This window comes from Gossypium hirsutum, chromosome A05, assembly GCF_007990345.1.
Source record: "Gossypium hirsutum isolate 1008001.06 chromosome A05, Gossypium_hirsutum_v2.1, whole genome shotgun sequence".
Taxonomy (NCBI): domain Eukaryota; kingdom Viridiplantae; phylum Streptophyta; class Magnoliopsida; order Malvales; family Malvaceae; genus Gossypium; species Gossypium hirsutum.
Window position 1 is genome coordinate 49,017,126 of NC_053428.1, and position 10,181 is coordinate 49,027,306.

Genomic DNA, 10,181 nt, shown 5'->3' on the forward strand with positions numbered 1-10,181 from the left:
TACAAAATATAATACAATCATCAGAAAAAATGAGATGTATGATAGTAAGACCTCTTCGACATACATTTGCCCCCTTTATCAATCCTTCATACGTTGTTAATCTCATTAGCGATGATAGCCCCTCACTACAAATTAAAAACAAGCATGGACTTAGGGGATCTTCTTGACGTTATCCTCTCATGGGTTTGAATTTTTCTCCAAATACACCGTTTAAGCACACTAAATAGCTTACCAAAGTAACACAGTACATGAGAAGCTCTACAAAAGATTCTGCAAAACCAAGCTTCTGTAAAACTTTTAAGCACACTGTTTAAAGCTAGACTCCTATGTTGACCCAATCTTCTTTGTTTAAGAGTATGCATAAGCTCATATGCAAGTAAAACATTGTCTGTGATAAGTCGTCTTGTCACAAAAGCCCTTTGGGCTTTATCAATGCAAACATCTAAAACTTTCTAGAAACGGTTAGTGATTACCTTGGCTATAATCTTATAGATTACTGTGAAAAGACTAATGGGTCGAAATTTCTTAAGGTTCGTAGGGCTTGCTACTTTGGGGATTAGAATAATACTTATAGAATTAATGTCACCCAATAAGCTGCCATTATTTAAAATATTCAAGCAAAAATCACCAACTTCAGTTCCAACAATATGCCAATATTTTTTAAAGAAAAAAGTAAGGAAACCGTTGCATTCGGAGGCTTTTGTTTGTCCCATATTTTTTATCGCAAAAATGATCTCTTCCCTTGTGAATTCCTTAGTCAAAACTTTGTTCATGTCCTCCAAAATACATTTTTTCAATACTTGATAAAATTTATTCAGTATTGCTAATCCCTCCTAAGGCAAAACGACCTTCAAAATAATGCTTCACCATTTTCGCCATTACATAACTATTAGAAGTTATTTGCTCGAATTCGTCTTCTAGCTCATCAATACAATTTGCCCTTATTCTTTAAGATGCAGAACTATGGAAGAATTTTGCTTTTTCATCTCTTTCTTTAAACCAATTCATCCTTGTTCGTTGTTCCCTATACTTCTATTCCTTTTCCATCTCCAAATTTAAATGGGTTTTGGCAACAATAAGTTCAGCCAAATTATTATTCGTTCTGTCCATACCATCCAATTCCTCAATTCGAGTAAGTAAATTTTTCGATAAACCTCTTTATAATACCTATTGCCCATCTATTTCCTTTTCCTACAACGTTAAGTTTTTCAACCACCCGACTTACAGATCGACCATAACCTTTTAATTTCCTCATCACAAGACGATTCCATGGTCCACCAAGCCTCAAATCTGAATCCTTCCCTTCTTTTACTAATTCCTTTAATCCTGGTTTAAAAAAAAAAGAGGACAATGATCAGAAAAAGAGTGAGACAGGTGTGGGCTAATATACTCTAGGAAAAATTCTATCCATTCTTTATTAGCAATTCCTCTATCAAGACGTTCTCTGATATTTGTTTCATGAAGGTTTCTTTGCTCCCATGTAAACCATCTACCAACATATCCCACGTCTTCTAGCTGACACTCACTCAAAACTAATCGAAACTCTTCCATTTGTCCAATTTCACGTGGCAATCCTCTTTCCTTTTCAAAAGAAAAAAGAATCTCATTAAAATCACCACAAACCAACCAAGCATTAATTGTTCACCACCAAGCCTTCTCAAAACATCCCATGCCTCACTTCTTCCTCAAGCTTCTAGAGCACCATAAAATTTGTTCAATCTCCAAATTGCCCCAACTTCGGTATCCTTAATACTCATATCAATATGGTTATTGGAAAAACTCTTCAAGTTTACCGATAGCTCACTCTTCCAACCAAGACTTAAGCCACTCCTAGTTCCATTAATTGGTACATCAATGCTGCAAGAGAATCCACATCGATGTCGTACTTTTTCCATTAAAAAATTGTCAAGTTTGTCTCCATAAAGAAGACCACCTGGGGATTATACAGCTTCAGCATATGCTGGAGTCTTCTAACGCCTTGTGGACTCCTCAATCTATGGACGTTCCAACTTAGAATTTTCATTGCGTCCAGTCGGCTTGCCTATTGGCAGCCACCGATATATGTTAAAATTGGTTGTTCTTTGTTATTCACCTTATCCTTTAACTACCTCATAAGCATAACTTGGTCGAGTTTGAATATTTGATCTATGTCATTTTTTCCTTCATTGTTTTCAAGTGGGAATTCTTCATTATCTTCTTCCATATCCTCCTTATCCTCTTCTCCTAAATATATCGCACATTTTCCTTTGTCATGAGTTTGACTACCCTTCAAATTAATTCCCCAAGTTTGAGTAATCAACCCTCTATTTTGATATCTGGCTAACTCATTCGCACGTATCTCATTTTGATCTTTCGTTTCATTACTTGAAGCATTCCCAAAATTCATTTCTATAGGCTTTTCTCTTATCCACACACTAGGCGTAACAACGGCTCTTCTTGATTTTGCTCGTAATGAAATATTCCACCTACACTCAACCTCTCTTAACCCTAAATCTACCTGTTTCGACAAAACCTGACCCTATGCCCTAATAATCCACAAAAGAAGCAAAATAAAGATAGCTTCTTATATTTGAAATTCGCATAAACTTGTTCTGAGTGAAGAATTAAAATTTCCTTTTCCTCTTAAGTGGCTTCTTGATATTAGTTTGTACCCTAATAAGCATAAAATTCCTATGTCCCTGAAAAACTTGTTTTGTGTCATGTTCCAAAAATTTGCCAAAAAAGTCCCCCAATTGTTTGACCACATGATCCGAAAAATAACCCAGAGGAAGATCATGAACTTGTACCCAAAAATTAGAGTAAACCAACAGTATAGAAGTTAGATCCTCCCCAACCCTAAGTTTGTGTAATATAATAAGGTGGTTATTAAAAGTCCAGGGTGTACCTCTCATCACACGCTCTAGATCTACGTCATAAAAAAACCTAAACAAGTATTATTTTTCTCCTAGGTCAGAGATCTGTATTCCCCCCAGTGGATGCTATAAATTATCCATCGGGTTTTTTAATACTAGGAAGTTTAGCACGCTTGCTATAAGGCAACAACCACCAAACACAAATCATACACCGGCATTTGTGATTGAGCTTCTATCTCAAATTGCACTCCTTCCTCATCTTCCTCATCCAGACTTAAATCAGCTAATTCTTTTTCCATAAGTGCTACGTGATTGTATCTTAACCAAACTTTATATTTTTTTTTGTAGAGAATAAACCAATAATCATACCCCACCAAAAGAACAAGAAACCAATGATAGCAAAACTTATTTGTGAACACCAATCCAGGTAGCAAGACCAAGAAACCGCAAATTAGAAATCAGAGATAACCAAACTCAAATGTGTATCCTCCTTCAATCGGCAAAGACAAGAATTATCAAGAAAAAAGAATTCAGTGATAAAAGAACCAATCGTAAACCCTAGATTTAGTTTAGATGAAAATCGTGCTACATAGAGAGCAGACTATCATAACATTCTTCTTTTAAAATATCTCAAATAATTAATTAATAAATCATTAAAATATCTTGTAAAATAATAAAAATAATCAACCAATCACAATTTAACATCTTTCGTCATTAATTATTATGTCATATAATTATCTATTTTGAGTATTGACTATTTTACCCTTCATATCTTTAAAAATCCATTCTTGAGTCGCTACCCATTTTTAGTAAAATTATAATTTAGTCCATTATATTTCTTCCACTTATTCAATTTGGTCATTGTACCCCAATTTCATATATCAAGAAATAGGGTTAATTTCACCTTTGGTCCAACTTCTCATTTGTATACTTCGACCCCTCGAATTCTAAATAACTATACTTTTGCCTCAAAACTTTTCACATTTTTACAATCTAATCCGTATCTTATATCACAACATACTTCTTACTTCAAAATTTTCCTTAGCATCATTCAACCTTTCTATCATTTTTATATCTTTTTAGGAAAAATCATTTATACATTATTTAAATTTACTATTACTTTTGTAATATATATCGATTTTAGGGGTTATAATTAAACTAAACGTTATTTATTTTTATTTGTAAAATTTGATTAATTTTAAAATTATTTAACTCAGTAATAAATTTAAAGATTTTTTAATTTGGTCATTGAATAAATTAACCAAATAATAGACATAATAAATTCAAATTTTTTATATATTAAAAATGAATATTGGAGAATTCTGAAATAGCAAAATTAAGTAATGAAAACTAATATGTTAAAAAGGAAAAATTATTTGTATATCATTAATTAACTATTTAAAAAAAAATAAGGGTTACATTTAATAAACAAATATTTTCTAGAAGATGAATCATATAATTTTTTATAGCAAAACTTATTTTGACCATGTCACTATAAATTTTTTTATTTTCTCATTGTATTGTTTTGTTAGGATGCATTACGTAGTAAAAGGACTTAAGTTAGAGTTCTTTAATAAGTTCATGTTCTTGAGTGTTTCAATATATGTATAAGAATGAAGAAACAAAAGTAATAAGAGAATGAATATCAAAATTATACCAAATAACAAAGAAATTTCTTTTCTCAAAATAAAGCAAATGCAATGTATAAATAAAATTTGAGGCATATACAAAGAAAAGAAAAATCTACCTTACTTTTTTTTTTGTTGGCTTGAGTGTGCAAAATCAAAATAGTGGTTATGTTCCTCTTATAGATTTAGATTTCAGACTTTGATTCCTATCAAATTCTATTATTTAGGTTTGTTTTTTTATTTAAAATCTAAAATTTAAATGGAAATTATTTGCTACACTGTAGGGACAAAAGGTTAACAAGTATCCCATAAGATGTTAACAAATAAATCTTTCCCTCCAAATATTTCAACACTTAACAAAAGAAAACAATTTAGAAGAGAATTTTTTATTTTCTAAGGGACGGTGGGCGAGAGAGTTGATGGAGTAGAGGGAGCAAAACCCCCTTTATATAGGCAACTAGGGGGAATTTAAAAAAAATTATGTGGAAGCCCATGGCCGTTTGGGATTCCCAAGATGGGATGTTTAAAAATTATCTTAAGATTCCCGTGTTCTAAAAATTTTTCACGAATTAAGGCTAAAAATGAGAGGGAATAAAATGCCTCTTACAAGAGGCGTTTTCTTCCCTCACATTTTGAACCTTAATCTTGAACCCTAACCCTAATCCTAAACTAGAGATTCTCGGGCCAAAGAATCCCAAATAAAAGTCAGACATCACATCCTAATTTTTTTTTGAAAAACGCTTTAACAAGAAGTGGGTTTTCAAAAACTATTCACACTTTTTAGCAAAATACTTCTTGTTACAAGCGCTTTTTAGAATTTTTATGTCCAATCTTTTCCAACATTTTAAAGTTATGTTTGATTTCCGGGGGTATTATTTCCTATAAAATAAATACATTCTTTGTAGAGGTTTTACATTAAAATTTTGAGCAAATTTTTTTCATAATGAGATTTGCATAAGGAGAAGATTGTTTATGTTAAAAATTTGAATTTCAAAAATTGACCCAACAAAGTAAATTAGTTCAATTAAGTGTCATTGTTTGAATTTGGATAATGCACTCATTTTTCTACATAATGTTTTGGTTTTAAACATGTGAAACAGGATATTTGATTGAATATGAGTAGACGAATTAGAGTCATTATTTATTACGACGATCAAATTTGTGACACCAAAATCGAGGCCATTTTTGCATCGGCCAAATATACAGAATTAGATTTCAACTGGAGCATGAAATTGCACGAGCTTCAATAAAAAATTAGAAGGAAAATGGTGAGTTCAAGCTGGAGAAGAATTTTGAGTTTGAAATATAGATATCTAACGTCATTGAACCTTGTTAGATTTAATCGGAACATAAAATTGCACGAGCTTCAGTAAAAAATTAGAAGGAAAGTGGTGAGTTCAAGCTAGAGAAGAAGTTTGAGTTTGAAATATAGATATCTAACATCACTAAACCCTGTTAGATATGATATATTTGAGCTCATAGGAGATGTGGAGGCCAAGACAATTCTTTATTCGTATTTCTCTAGTGGATCAGCTATACGAAAATTATATGTCCAATTTTTCGACGTCAATGAAGGTGCTCTGAGTTCAACAATAGTTCCAATTAATAACTAAGAAATAGATAGTCCAACCATGTGGTTGTGTGGTGGGTTCATAGCATTGTTACAAAGCTCCTATTAGGAAATGTTGAAATCATCAATGGGAAGACATTCATTAATTTCAATCTTCGATTTCAACTTTGGCGCACATTCCATTTAATAGTCTAGGTTAGTTGGTAACTCAAACTTCAACACCCCGACACAACATTTTGTGGGTGCTTTTGATTTTAACTTTCGAATGCCAATATTCTATGCTATAAACACTTATACGGGTATGAAAGTAAGTTACACTGTGGGTAATCCAAAAGTTATTTTGGTTTTAATGTAGGATTTACAAGTCATTACAATCAGCATCGGTGAAGGGACATCCAACCCTAGACATGCAAATGGGTTGATAACAAATAGGGAGCTAAGAATGAAGATGGATCTGAAACTGGTAATGATCCAATTTGAGAGTCCAGGCTGGATGGCTCGAAGATTACATTATTTTTTGAACTAGAGGCCATTCCTACAGAACCAGAAGAGAGTGGTTCTGACGGTGAAGGTTCAGACAATGCTGGAGGAATCCATCCGGATTTCATGACATATGCACCTCCACCCCGCATGCTTAATGTTGACCTTCAAGCTAAATGTGGTTTAAACTTTTAAGAACTTCCTCATATAAGACTGGGCTATGCAAGTTATTCGTTAAATGTCGACTATTTACAAGTTAGAATGGAGTTTTCCTTGATGCTTTTGTTGTTGAAATGAAGCGATATAACATAAAACATGGGGTCAACTTCCTTGTTATGAAAACCCCATAAAAAAATTTTAAGGCCAAGTGCACAATGCGTGACAACAAATGTCCATGGAAAATCATGACATCAATGAGAAAGAAGATAGGGTTCTAGGCAATTAAGAAATATAACACTCCACATACTTGTGTTGTTGCAAGTATGTTAGAAGATAATCCGAAATTGGATTCTGATCGGATCTCTAATATGATTTTACTTATTTTGAAATCCTTGTGTTGTTGCAGGCATGTCATAGGATCATACCAAATTGGATTCTGACATGATCTCTAACATTATCTTACCTATGGTGAAAGCGAGTCTTAAGATTCCCATGCCAGTTTTGATTTCCAATATTCGTAGTCAGTATGATTGCACCATGTCGTGCTACAAGGCATAGGTTGTAAAACAAAAAGCTATGGAAAAGATACATAACGAGTGGAATAAATCATATAATAATTCATGGCAATAGTGCCATGTACTGAATTAGTACATCCAGGTACCGTAATCGATCTGAAAACGAAACCCGCGTATAATAGTGATCAACTGGTCCAAGGGAAAAGAATTTTCCATAGTTTTTGTTGGACATTCAAGCAATGCTTTGAAACATCTTGGTACTGTGAGCCATTAGTCCAAATTGACGACACATTCATATACAAGAAATATGAGCATTGGTTGTTGTTGGCTGTTGCATAGGATGGTAATCGAATAATCCTGCCAATAGTGATAAGTGCCAAAAGAAACATATTTTAGCCTCATTCTTAGTGCATTTTGGGTGATTGTGTGGTATTAATTGTGAATTATATACTCATAATATTTTATATTTATGTTTTGATGCTTAATAAAGCACTTGGGAGCAATATAAGTGAAAAATGAATGGAAATTATAATATTGGAGCATTCTGGAAGCTGCACATGTGCAGTGGAGCTTTACATGAGTAGACTACATGTCCATGTGAGCCAAACACGCATGTGTCTAGGATGTGTGGAATTCAAGAACCATGTGTACTAATAGCTTAAAGTTGCGATTTTTAGGATTTTTGACACTATAATAAGGTATAAATAAGGAAATAAAGGAGTAAGGAAGCAACCATCATAGGATAGCACGGAAATTACCTAAAGAACACTATTAAAGCCAATTTCCAAGCAATTCTCCATCAAGATTCAAGAATCCAAGCTTATTTCCAAGGGAGTTATCATGAATTTCTTTTATTTTAGTGGTTATATTGTATTTTTGGTGTTTTTTCTTGCTAGTATGAACTAATTCTCTTAATACCTAGGGGAGATAAACCCTGAATGGATTCTATTGTTTAATTTCTATTTTTATACAATAAAACCTTAATCTCATTGTTTTCAATTATGAATGTTTAAGTATTCTTGGATTAATAATTCTAAAGTGTTAATTCATATTTGATGTAAATAAGTCTGAGGTTGAATAGACCCTTATTGTGATTAGATCTTGTATAATTGAATGGAGTTGCATGCAATCCTAGAAATGTGAGAACATAAATCTACTAGATTAGAGTCAAATCTAAAAGGGAGATTCATAGAGCGAATTAATGCAATAACAGGGGTTCTAATTAAAAAGAAGTTTTAACCAATCAACCTAGAGTTAGTTTCTCTTATGCTCAAAAGAGATATTAGCACAAATTAGGGATTTCTACGGATCAAAGAGCTAAGAAAATAAATTGCATAAATTAGATTGGGAATTATAGATGATATCTTGGTGGATTCTTACCTAGGTATTATTTTGTCACTTGGTTGTTATTTGACTATTTTTGTGTTTTATTAGTGCATTCATTAATTAATTTAAATAGTTTATTTTAAATTTTAATCAATCCTTTGAATTGTTAGGTTAAATAATAGATAAGTGATAATTACTAGTAATTGTAGTCCTCGAGAGAACAATATTTATGCTCACCATAGCTAGACTATTAATTGATAGATGCGCTTGCCTTAATCAATTTATTAGTTAGCTTAGTGGACATTAAGTTTTTGGTGCCGTTGCCAGAGGCTAAAATATTAGGAAATTCTTACTTCTGTTAATTTAACCATTATTTTATTTTATTTTATTTTGTTTTTAGTTTAATTTTGATATATTGATTCGATTTTATTTGGTTTTTGATAGGTTCTTTTAGTTTATGACTAAAGAAAACCTAGTGGAATCAATAATTTTTTATAGTGAGATTGAAAGAACTACTTGTAGAAATCGAAGAAAGGTTAGAGAAGCAAGGCAAGATCAAAATCAAATTTTCATAGATAATCAAGGGATAAGAGACATTATTGAAGAAATGGGTCCTCATTTGTTGACTATGTATGATTTCACCAAGCCAACTTTGACTGGGGTTGAGTCTAGTATCATTAGATTGATTGTTGTTGCAAATAATTTTGAGATCAAGCCGAATACAATTTAGATGGTGCAGTAATATATTCCGTTTGATGGGTTACAAGATGAACATTCAAATACACATTTAACAAATTTCTTAGAGATATGTGATAATTTCAAGATCAATGGTGTTTTTGATGATGCCCTATGCCTGAGGTTGTTCCCATTTTCTTTAAGGAATAAAGTGAAGCAGTGGTTGAATTCACTTCCATGAGGTTCCATCACTACTTGGGCTCAGATGAAAGAGAAGTCCTTATCGAAATATTTTTCACCAACTAAAATAGCTAAGTTGAGGAATGATGTTTCTTCTTTTGCCCAATTTAAGTTTGAAACACTGTATGACACTTGAGAGAGATTTAAGGATCTTTTGAGAAGATGCCTTCATAATGGTATACCTTTATAGCTACAAGTTCAAACATTTTATAATAGTGTGAATCCCTCAACTAGGAAAATAATTGATGTAATAGCTGGGGGAACACTGAATAATAAAACACCTGAAGCAGCCCAATAGTTTAATAAAGAGATGACATTAAATAATTATCAAGGGCAAGTTATGATAGTGAAGTCTACCAAAGAAACTGGTGTTTATGATGTAAATACAGTTAGTATGTTGGCAAGTCAGGTTGAAGCTCTTAGCAGGAAAATAAATGGTTTGAGTTTAAGGAAGCAGGTGACTTCTGTGATGCAATCTAATGTGACTGGACCGGGTATGATTAGTTAGGAATACTTACCTTTGAAGACTAAATGGAACATGAGCAAGTTGATTTTATGGGTAACAACTATAACTCAGGATGGAGGAATCATCCTAGCTTTTCTTGGGGTGGTCAAAGGAATCAAATATTACAACCCTTTCCAAGCTTTCAGCAGCCTTACCAACAAGAGATTAAGCCAGATCTTGAAGAGATGTTGGTTAAATTCATTTCAGTTTTTGAAAATTTATTTCAGAACA

At 32.6% G+C, this 10,181-nt stretch overlaps 1 non-coding gene across 1 annotated transcript; it reads right to left on the reverse strand.

Moving 5' to 3' along the window:
- Window positions 1–9,518: 9,518 nt before the first annotated feature.
- Window positions 9,519–9,625, reverse strand: LOC121230163 (small nucleolar RNA R71). Its single transcript, XR_005928115.1, has one exon. It is a non-coding gene; the product is annotated as a small nucleolar RNA R71 (small nucleolar RNA).
- Between the last annotated feature and the right edge of the window lie 556 nt (window positions 9,626–10,181).